This window comes from Procambarus clarkii, chromosome 12 (assembly GCF_040958095.1).
Source record: "Procambarus clarkii isolate CNS0578487 chromosome 12, FALCON_Pclarkii_2.0, whole genome shotgun sequence".
Lineage (NCBI taxonomy): Eukaryota > Metazoa > Arthropoda > Malacostraca > Decapoda > Cambaridae > Procambarus > Procambarus clarkii.
Window position 1 is genome coordinate 10,939,058 of NC_091161.1, and position 12,666 is coordinate 10,951,723.

A 12,666-nucleotide genomic window follows, 5' to 3' on the forward strand; every position below is an offset into this window, starting at 1 on the left:
CTTAACTCTTCTGTCTTCCAACGAAGTGAGGTTTAATTCCCGTAGTCTCTCCTCGTAGCTCATACCTCTTAGCTCGGGTTCTAGTCTGGTGGCAAACCTTGGAACCTTTTCCAGTTTAGTCTTATGCTTGACTAGATGTGGACTCCATGCTGGAGCTGCATACTTCAGGATTGGTCTGACATATGTGGTATATAATGTTCTCAAAGATTCCTTTCAGTGTGTGTGTATTTTATAAGAAAGAGACACATAAACATGTGTGTGAATGAATATGTACACCAATTAATAGTGAATGGGCTGCCATGTGTGAGTATTAATGTATACTATGGGCCACACTCACTGAAATATGTTGTCTGTGTGTGTACATACGTGTAATTGGAGTGACTTATCCACGTGAATTTATCTGTGTGTGTATATATCCAATATGAGTGATCCTTGTCATAATTGTGACAGTTTCTGCAATTTGACTGTCGAGACTGTATGTATGTTTGTATATATATATATATGTGTGTGTGTGTGTGTGTGTGTGTGTGTGTGTGTGTGTGTGTGTGTGTGTGTGTGTGTGTGTGTGTGTGTGTGTGTGTGTGTGTGTGTGTGTGTGTGTGTGTGTGTGTGTGTGTGTGTGTGTGTGTGTGTGTGTGTGTGTGTGTGTGAGTGTGTGTGTATATGTGTGTGTGCGCGCGCGCGCGCACGAATGTCACGCTCTGAAATATGTACCTATGATTATTAGAGTATACCATTCGAGAAAAAATGTCTAACTATTTATCGGTCCATTCTCTCTCTGTGCCGGCCTTCCTGCTAAAACTTGTCCACTCATTATGCTGTTGAATATCTATCTCCAATGGTCATTTACCGTTAATTAATATATTATTAAGCAGATAAAGTCCTTTACAAATCTCTTCACCTTTTAAAGCACATATCTTTCTTCTAACATGAATCACTATAACTCATATACTTTCATCAGTTCCAAACACTTTTCTTATTCCTTCCTAAACATCTTTCCTTATATAACCTATCTCCACAAATTAATATCTTAATGATTAACTAGCAACTCCATGCCTCTCCCTCAGGTCCCCCCTCTGCTGCTCCCTGGGCCCCCACCCCCCCTACCAACACCCTACCCCACAACCGAGGCCCAAATATAACTACCCTTATACCACAATTACCAGAGACCAACCCCCCCCTTCCCCCAACCCCCGCCTAACAGAGAAAATGGCCGCCACAACGCTATACTTACCCAGCCGAACCGTTCGTTCGCGTATGTACTATTTATTGTTGAAAAAACTTAGAATTAAACAAACCGGATTTTCATTCCCTAGTAAACACATATATATATGTATACAAAACGAGGCCTAGATTAGCACATATTAGGTATTGGATTGCTTGTTTACCATTCACAAACTCATTTGGACACACACACACACCACACTAAATATTAAATAATACATACCTTTAAACACACACACACACACACACACACACACACACACACACACACACACACACACACACACACACACACACACACACACACACACACACACGTCAGTTTGCCTAAATTCTCCAATATTCATTCATGAAACTGCCTCACTGGACTGCAACCTCATCGAATAAGCTGTTATGAATTTCTATCTGTCAACACAAACTCACAACTTCACACGTCAATCATTGCAAATGTTGATAAATAGACACTAACTAACCTTACTACGAGATATAAATACAAGTGCAAAATTTGATTCAGAAGGCAACTCCAGCGTGGCCTAGTCGGATAGAACATGTTCTTAATCCGGATAGACCTGCGTTCGAGCCTGTCGGAACGGTTGCAAGTACAGGGCACAGATTTATCTGTGTGTCCCCTCCTGTAGGAGCATCAGTTTCGATAGATTCTCTGGATAGCTGAAGATTGATTGACTGACCCCTTGGAATGTGGGGAAGGGTTGAAATCCGGGGGCCCACGGACGGATACCTGGATCCACTGACCTCGGGCAGGTCTTTCAATTCACCTGGATTTCAGGTGGGGAGAAGGGAGGCAATTTGGGTCGACACAAATAGCTTCCTGGACCCAAAACCCCAAAGACACCCGGACACACAGGACTCAAGACACACGCGGAATCAAGACACACACGGACTCAAGACACACGCAGACTCAAGACACACACGGACTCAAGACACACGCGGACTCAAGACACACACGGAATCAAGACACACGCGGACTCAAGACACACGCGGAATCAAGACACACACGGACTCAAGACACACGCGGACTCAAGACACACACGGACTAAAGACACACACGGACTCAAGACACACACGGACTCAAGACACACGCGGAATCAAGACACACACGGACTCAAGACACACACGGACTCAAGACACACACGGACTCAAGACACACGCGGACTCAAGACACACACGGAATCAAGACACACATGGACACTGACACGATCCCAAGGTGGAGATAAGGGAGGCAATTTGAGGGGACACAAATGGCATCCTGGACTCAATACCCCAGGGATAATGACACGGACACGGACACGGACACTCATAGACTCTAACGGACACGGACACACGGAATCAATACACGTATATATATAATATATATACAATCAATACACGTCAATACACGTGTCAGGGAGCGCAAAGCTTGTGTGGTTTTACAACGTTGCCGAATATATTCAATTTCTTGAGTGAATTTCAACTGCCTGTCTATTATGACTCCTAGGTATTGAAAAGAGGTAACCCACTCAATTTCATGAACTTGTATTGTGATTCTGATGTCTTGTTCTCATTTTAACGGCTATTGTTTTGGTTTTATTGCTCTTTATTTACACTGCTTTGCGTTCCGCTTCCCTGCTGATATTATCTAGGCATTTTTGTGCAGGGTTCCTGGCGCCTTTGCCATTGATGATGAACACAAAGTCGTCTGCATAGTTAAGAAGTTTGGCTTTTGGTAACTTGAGCTTTATGAATTGTTCCACGAGACAGTTGAAGAGGAAAGCGCTTCAAATCAAATCAAATCAAATCAAATGTTTATTTAGGTAAGGTACATACATACAAGAGAGTATTCCTCCCTGCGGAGTTCAATTTTCCAGCCTCTTTGAGGTCGATTTTTTTTTGGGGGGGGAATTTGTCTTTAGCTTCTCGGTTAAGCAGGCTTTCTTTGGCAAAGGCAAGAGCGTGTCCTTTAATTTCCTTTTCCACAAGGCAGCACAGTGTAGCTGGAGCCTTGGCTAACTTGAAGGCTTTTTCTAGGTTTAGAAATATAAGGATTCCAGGTTTGTCATTGATTTGATCCAGGAAGGAGGTAAGGATTTCTGTGGTTCCAACACCTTTTCTGTAAGCAAACATATTTTGTTGTAGTGGATTGGCTTTCCATTCAATTCGATTAAGAGCCTTCTTTCTGCGGTTTTGGCCAGACAGCTTGTTAATGATATGGGTCTTGGATTTCCAAGGTCTTTAGGTTTTGGAATGGGAACTATAATTGCACTGTTCCAAGAGTGGTCGAGCTCATGTCACCCATACTTCGTTGGTGAGATTCAAGAAGGCTTCTTCATCCTTTTCTCCTAGCTTGGCCAGCATGTTGTGATTTTGTTCTCACCTGGATCTGTGTTTTTAGTTTTTTTGTAGCTCTCCTGAGTTCTTTCAGATTGAATGGTTGGTCTAGTTCGTCAGGTAAGGCTAAAGCATCATCTATTTTTTCCAATCTTGCTTCTTTGTCTTTGTTGGTGAGTCAGAGTTGCTTGAGGAAGTTTAGTAGAACTAGCTCTTGAAGCAAATAGATTTGCTAACCTTTCTGGTTCTTGCTCTGGATGAACATGTGGCAGAGCAGGAGGCGATTTGAATATGTTAGACATTAAGTCACTGCACATTCTCTCATGTGTTCATGTGTTTTGAGATCAATCCTGATCTCAAAAGCTTCATAGAAGGTTGTTACAGAACCCATGAGCACCACACCAGAAATAAATACAGTTTTGATATTCCTAGAGTACGACTAAATCAAACCAGAAATGCTCTACAAATCAAGGGGCCCAGAATGTGGAATGACCTTCCCAACCATGTTAAAGACTGTACCTCTCTCAACCAGTTTAAGTTAAAAACGAAGCTATACCTAATAAATTCCATGTAACCCACCTTACCCCCCTGTTGTCAACCCATGTATATTTTTTGTTTTTTTGTTTTTCAAATCAACGCTGTTTGAATATAATTTTCTGTAATAATTTGTAATTGTATTTGTGCTGCTTTTTCAACAATGTTCCCCCCTCTTTTACCTCTATTTTTTATATGTACTCATCACATCTTTTCTTTTTACCCATTAGTTTTAAGCTGTAGTCATTAATGTTTTTCCTGCCCGAAACGCTTTGCGTAATAGTGGCTTTAGGCATTGTATGTACTAGCTCTATCTATAAAGCCAACAAACTTTGTAAATCTCTTTATGTATGTACCTTACCTAAATAAAGATTATTATTATTATTATTATTATTATTATTATTATTATTATTATTATTATTATTATTATTATTATTATTATTATTATTTGCCTTTGGCAATGTTGATCTGTCTCCAAATGTCGCCCAAGGATGTATGCTGATTTAGTTTGGCACACCACTCGAGCCATTTTCTTTGATTTTGGCTGTTTCTTCGTGCACTTGATTTCGGACAGCTCTAACAAGTCCTAGATTAGCTTCGGTTCTATCTCTTCTGAAACTCTTTCGTGCACAATTTAGTCTGTTATGTAGATCTTTGATCCTATAATAGTAATACCAGTGGTCCTTATGTTGTTGGGTAATTGTTTTCCTCTTGTGGATGGCGTGATTTGCTGCTCTGTCTTGCATTTACTAAATCTTTTTCCATTTCTTCAGTGTTGTCAGGAGTGTAGTTTAGGTGCCAAGTTTCGAGAGCTTCCTGAAACTGTCCAATTTGCTTTGATAAAGTCCCATCCGGGCTCGGGAACTGGAGGTCTGGGAGGTAATGCAATATTAATAACTGTTTTTGTAGCAACGGGGTCGCTAGTCAGAACATGGTCAACTGGCCAATGTCAACTCATAAATACTGGTGGAGACAAACGTGAGATCAAGCACCCCACCCCACCCCCCCCCCCACCAATGTGGGTTGGTTCCGTCGAGTTTCAACCAATGGAAACGGTTGAAACCGTTCAATCATTTTCCTGGTTGAACACAAGAAAAACGATGTTTTCCTTTTCCTCCATGATGACGTCGATGTGAGCAACATCAGAGTTCGCCGTCAAGAGGGCCAGAATCTCGGCCTTGGTGTAGGTTCCTCGGAACTGAACCTTGATGCAGTCGAACATGGTGCTGTTTGGCTAGCACCAGGAGCGAAGACAAAGCCCAAGTCGTTCAGCTGACTCCCCCTTCATCGGATCGCAGTGCCGATGGAAGAAAGCTTTCTATCTGGATAGTGCTCTGATCGCTAATTCACATCACTGAAGAAGGCCTTCCGTCTCTTCCGGTATAAAACTCCAGACGGGAGTGGGGCTGACATTCTAAGAGTTAAGCGGTTTGAGAGAAATTATATATGACAGACCCCCACCCTATGTCATCGCATCGCTTTACTGTGGTCAGGTGAAGATCGACGAATCACGAGCCTGCCTTCCACACTAAGTAGGTCATTACAATTTGTAACTACAATATATAAATATGGGTCTAGTTTGTACAGGTCAGTGCTAACATTAAAAATATTGGGACATTAGTTAATTGGGCCGACTTCATCAAATTTCGTTCAACAAAATTCCTGCACTTAAAATATGTATTGGCTCTCTCCAATTAATATAATGATTATATAAACTGGCATGTAAATACAATGCATTAGATTATTTGGCCCCATTCTATTCACACAATGTTGAGAAAAATACGAACTTAAATATTTACTAGTTTGTCTAAGGTTCACACACGAATCGTTACAAGGGATCGAACACACACACACACACACACACACACACACACACACACACACACACACACACACACACACACACACACACACACACACACACACACACACACACACACACACACAAAGGGCATGGAGGAACTTCCGTAATAACAGAACACCAGAAAGTGGAGAGAGATACCAGAGAACCAGGAACGAGTATGTTAGCGTGAGAAGAGCAGCTGAGAAAAGGTATGAAAATGATATAGCTAATAAAGCCAAGACCGAACCAAAGCTACTACAGTCACATCAGGAGGAAGACAACAGTGAAGGAACAGGTGATGAAACTTAGGGTGGGCGAGGACAGGTACACAGAGAATGACAAAGAGGTGTGTGAAGAACTCAACAAAAGGTTCCAAGAGGTCTTTACAATAGAACAGGGAGAAGTCACGGCGCTAGGAGAGGTGGCAGCAAACCAGGTGACCTTGGAAAGGTTCGAAATTACAAGAGATGAGGTCAAGAAGCACCTATTGGAGCCTGATGTGAGAAAAGCTGTTGGGCCGGATGGAATCTCACCATGGGTATTGAAAGAGTGTGCAGGAGCACTTTGCTTGCCACTCTCCATAGTGTATAGTAGGTCACTGGAAACGGGAGACCTACCAGAAGTATGGAAGACTGCTAATGTAGTACCAATATTTAAAAAGGGTGACAGACAAGAGGCACTGAACTACAGGCCAGTGTCCTTAACTTGTATACCATGCAAGGTGATGGAGAAGATTGTGAGAAAAAACCTAGTAACACATCTGGAGAGAAGAGACTTCGTGACAACCCATCAACATGGGTTCAGGGAGGGTAAATCTTGCCTTACAGGCTTGATAGAATTCTATGATCAGGTGACAAAGATTAAGCAAGAAAGAGAAGGATGGGCGGACTGCATTTTTTTGGACTGTCGGAAAGTCTTTGACACAGTACCCTATAAAAGGTTGATGCATAAGCTGGAGAAACAGGTAGGAGTAACTGGTAGGGCGCTCCAGTGGATAAGGGAGTACCTAAGCAATAGAAAGCAGAGAGTTATAGTGAGGGGTGAGACCTCAGAATGGCGTGAAGTCACCAGTGGAGTCCCACAGGGCTCTGTGCTTGGACCTATCCTGTTTCTGATGTACGTTAATGATCTCCCAGAGGGTATAGACTCATTCCTCTCAATGTTTGCTGACGATGCCAAAATTATGAGAAGGATTAAGACAGAGGAGGACAGGTTGAGGCTTCACTAAGACCTGGACAAGCTGCAGGAATGGTCGAACAAATGGCTGTTAGAGTTTAATCCAAGCAAATGTAATGTAATGAAGATAGGGGTAGGAAGCAGGAGACCAGATACAAGGTATTACTTGGGAGATGAAATACTTCAAGAGTCATAGAGGACATCAACCTAGCAGTTCAATCTTTTCTTCAAAAAACTCTTAGCCTTTATAATACCCACTGTCCTATGCTTACAAAACAAGTCACAACCAAAAGGCTTAACAATCCCTGGCTTACACAGGGAATACTTAAATCTATTAATAAAAAACATGACCTTGAGAAAAAGTATAGGTTAGGGATTGTCTCCAAAGAATTCTCAAAGAATTACTCATTATTGCTATCTAAGATAATTAGACGAGCCAAAACTAAATACTACGAAGATAAATTTACCCAAATAAAGAGCAACATTAAACAAACACGGAGAACAATTTCACAAATATTGGGATCAAAGAAGTCTTTAAATAACAAACCGACTCTCCTGTCTAATAACGATGGTCAGCTTTCAGCCTCTGATTCTGCTATTGAGTTCAATAGGTTCTTCTCTTCCATTGGTTCATCCCTTGCTAATGATATTCCATCTTCCAGTACTGACATTAAGGACTATCTTACAGGGAACTATCTCCAGTCTCTGTACCTAAAGCCTATTAATTCCATTGACGTCAATGAGATAATCCTTTCCCTTAAAACCAAGTCTGGTGCCCTTGAGGAGATACCAACTTTAATCTACAAAAAAGCCTCCAGATCTTTAGCCCCTGCTATTGCTTTGCTCTTCAACAAGTCACTTGAACTCCAAACCTTTCCAGATATTCTAAAAAAAGTGAGAGTAACGCCTGTCCACTAATGTGGTGATCTCACAAATGTTAACAACTACGGACCTATATCAATCCTGCCAAACTTGTCAAAAATTTTTGAAAAACTAATCTATAAGCAGCTTTACTCATATCTAGCCAAACTCAATATACTTAGCCCTTGCCAATATGGCTTCAGGCCCCAAAAAAGCACTAACGATGCACTTATTAGTATGCTTAACTCGATTCATACAGCTCTTGATAAAAATGAGTTCCCTGTTGGGTTATTTGTGGACCTGCGTAAAGCTTTCGATACTGTCAACCACCAAAACCTTCTTCTTAAATTACATCATTGTGGTGTCAGAGGACACTCCCTACAATACCTCAAATCCTACCTTACTGACAGGCTCCAATGTGTTTCTGTGAATAATACAATTTCTCCCACCCTACCCATCAACATTGGTGTTCCCCAGGGCAGCATACTTGGCCCTCTCCTCTTTCTCATCTACATTAATGACCTTCCAAATGCCTCCCAACACCTCAAACCAATCCTATTTGCTGACGACACAACCTTCATTTACTCCAGTCCTGATCCCCTTGCTCTAAATGCCACAGTAAATACTGAGCTAAATAAAGTCCATCTGTGGCTAACTGCCAACAAACTCACCCTTAACATTGAAAAAACTTTCTATATTCTGTTTGGCAATAAATCCTCTAATCAAATAAATCTCAAAATAAACAATACCCAAATTTGTAACAAATTAGATGGCAAATTCCTTGGCATTCTCATTGACCACAAGCTGAATTTCCAGGGACACATTCTAAACATATCAAAAAAAGTTTCAAAAACTGTGGGCATTCTTTCTAAGATCAGATATTATGTACCACGCCCTGCCCTGGTGACTCTCTATTACTCCCTTATCTATCCATATCTCAACTATGGTATTTGTGCTTGGGGCTCTACTACCCAAAATCACTTACGTCCTCTAATTACTCAACACAAAGCTGCTATTAGGACAATATCCAATTCTGGCCCCAGACATCACTCGGTACCCCTACTCAAATCCCTGAATATGTTAGACATTAAGTCACTGCACATTCTCTCATGTGTACTATACATATACAAAACGCTAAATTGTAATGCCAATCCTGATCTCAAAAGCTTCATAGAAGGTTGTAACAGAACCCATGAGCACCACACCAGAAATAAATACAGTTTTGATATTCCTAGAGTACGACTTAATCAAACCAGAAATGCTCTTTCAAATCAACGCTGTTTTAATGTAATTTTCTGTAATAATTTGTAATTGTATTTGTGCTGTTTTTTCAACAATGTGCCCCCCTCTTTTACCTCTATTTTTATTTGTACTCAACGCATTTTTTTCTTTTTACCCATTAGTTTTAAGCTTTAGTCAGTAGTGTTTTTTCCTGCCCGAAACGCTTTGCGTAATAGTGGCTTTAGGCATTGTATGTACTAGCTCTTATCTATAAAGCCAACAAACTTTGTAAAATCTCTTTATGTATGTACCTTTGCCTAAATAAAAATTATTATTATTATTATTAGTCAGAGAGAGAGAAAGACCTGGGGGTTGATATCACGCCAGACCTGTCCCCTGAAGCTCATATCAAGAGGATAACATCAGCAGCATATGACAGGTTGGCTAACATAAGAACGGCCTTTAGAAACTTGTGTAAGGAATCTTTCAGAACATTATATACCACATATGTCGCACCAATCCTGGAGTATGCGGCTCCAGCATGGAGTCCATATCTAGTCAAGCATAAGACTAAACTGGAAAAGGTTCAAATGTTTGCCACCAGACTAGTACCCGAGCTGAGAGGTATGAGCTACGAAGAGAGACTACGGGAATTGAACCTCACTTCGTTGGAAGACAGAAGAGTTAGGGGGGACATGATCACCACATTTAAGATTCTCAAGGGAATCGACAGGGTTGATAAAGACAGGCTATTTAACACAAGGGGCACACGCACTAGGGGACACAGGTGGAAACTGAGTGCCCAAATGAGCCACAGAGATATTAGAAAGAACTTTTTTAGTGTCAGAGTGGTTGACAAATGGAATGCATTAGGAAGCAATGTGGTGGAGGCTGACTCCATACACAGTTTCAAGTGTAGATATGATAGAGCCCAATAGGCTTAGGAACCTGTACACCTGTTGATTGACGGTTGAGAGGCGGGACCAAAGAGCCAGAGCTCAACCCCCGCAAGCACAACTAGGTGCATGAGTACCTGCAACAGATCTTGAAACAACAACTGAATTTAATAGCTTCTTTTCATCGATTTGTGCTAACCTTGCCCGAAAAATCCCAGAGACTCAGACATATGTTACCACATATCTTTCAGGCAGCTATCCAAACTCTCTTCTCTCTCCGGTCAGCCCTACAGATGTTGTGTCCATCATTCACTCGCTAAAAACCAAAGCTGGGAACATTAGTGAAATACCATCGATGGTATACAGGAGTGCCCCCCCATGCCCTTGCACCACCCATAGCATTGCTGTTTAATAAATCCCTAGTGTGTCATACCTTCCCTGATATCCTTAAAAAAGCAAGAGTAACGCCAGTTCATAAAGGAGGTAACACGGCAGACATAAATAATTACAGACCCATATCAAATCTACCTATATTATCAAAAATATTTCAATTTTTTTTTACAAACAGCTCTACTCCCTTATAAAATTCAATATACTAATTCCTTGTCAGTTTGGCTTCCGCTCCGAAAAGAGTACCAATGATGGTATTGTTAGTCTGTTTGACTTAATCTTCTCAGCCCTCGACAAAAGTGAGTTTCCAATTGGACTCTTCATTGACCTAAGAAAGGCTTTTGATTCTGTTAACCATAACTACCTCTTACTTAAACTCCACCAATATGGAATCCGTGGCCTTGCCCTGAACTATATCCGATCCTATCTTAGTAACAGACACTAATATGTAGCCATCAATGATATAACCTCTCCCACTCTACCAATAACTGTATGGGTGCCACAGGGCAGCATCCTAGGACCCTCCTGTTTCTTATATACATCAATGATCTCCCTAATGTCTCTAACTTACTTAAACCTATATTGTTTGCTGATGATACTACTCATCTACTTTGACCCAACCCACTCATGTTAAATAAGGTTGTAAACAATTAATTAAAAAAAAGTCTACTTGTGGATGTCAACCAACAAACTCACACTAAACATAGAAAAGACCTACTACATCTTATTTGGAAGCAAATCAACAAATGCAATTCAGCTTCAGATAGATAATGTAAACATTAGCAATAAAAATGATGGAAAGTTCCTTGGCCTGTACTTAGACAAGAGACTCAACTTCAGCACCCATATACAACACATAACTAAAAAGGTTTCTAAAACAATTGGTATACTCTCTAAGATACTCTCTAAGATCAGATATTATGTACCCTACTCTGCTCTCCTCTCACTCTATTATGCACTTATATATCTCTATCTTACTTATGGTAGCTGTGCTTGGGGTTCAACCTCTGCAAACTACCTCAGGCCCATCATCATCCAGCAAAAATCTGCTATCAGGACAATAACTAACTCTACTTTCAGACAACACACAGCTCCTCTGTTTAAATCCCTAAACATGCTAAACATAAATTCAGTTCACACATTCTCCTGTGTAAATTACGTTTATAAAACCCTTTTTCTAAGTGCAAACCCTGTTCTGAAACTCTTCCTGGACAGATGTAATAGAACACATGCCCACCACACCAGACATAAATATCTCTTTGATATCCTCAGAGTCAAACTTGATCTATGTAAACACTCTATGTAAATAAAGAGACCTAGTCTATGGAACTTACTCCCTAATGATTTGAAAAGCTGTCCAACTTTTGCCATATTCAAAAATAAAACCAAAAAGTACCTAATTTCATCTTCATAGTTTTCTACCATGGGCTTTATCTTCACACTGTATCTAGTGCTACTCAATCCCCCAATATTTGTACCTAAGCCATACTTTAACATTGTAATCTTAGATATCATTTGATATCATGGTTGTTGTATTGAGTGCATTTTCTACTGCATTATTCCTTGAAACTTTTCCTCGAAATGATCCTCATATTGTGCTTCAGTGAACCAATGTATAACCCTGAAATGCTATTCTCATGTATCTAGTAATCCTTGTTTCTTTATTGTGTATTATTCTGATCTGCTTTTGTGTCAATATTTCTTCAAATTAAAATGACAGTAAAATCAACAAAAATGTTGATTTCAAAAATCAACATTTTTGTTGATTTTACTGTAATTATTTTACTTAAAATTATCTGTACCTGTAAAGAAAAGCTATAAAATACCTGGTAACATTTTTTATCAATTTTACTGTAAATTTATAAAAAAAAAAAAACTGTTAGTTTAAAGACTTACCCGAAACGCTATGCGTGCTAGTGGCTTTACAAGAATGTTAATTCAACTTATTTTCTATATTCTCTGTTAACCTCCATTGTAACTTCTTGTAAAAAAATAAATAAAAATAAAATAATAAAAATAACAAAACTATTTATGATTGGTTGTTGTGTTGATTTAGGGGCGACGACGATCGTGGGATCTTATGATGGGTTCAAGCGACGATTGAGTAGTGCGCAAAGCGTCCCTCACCTGTGACGTCACAGCGTCATCCGCCGCCAGGAACATCAACAAAGCGGTCAGTTTGTGGTCCGTGCAGTC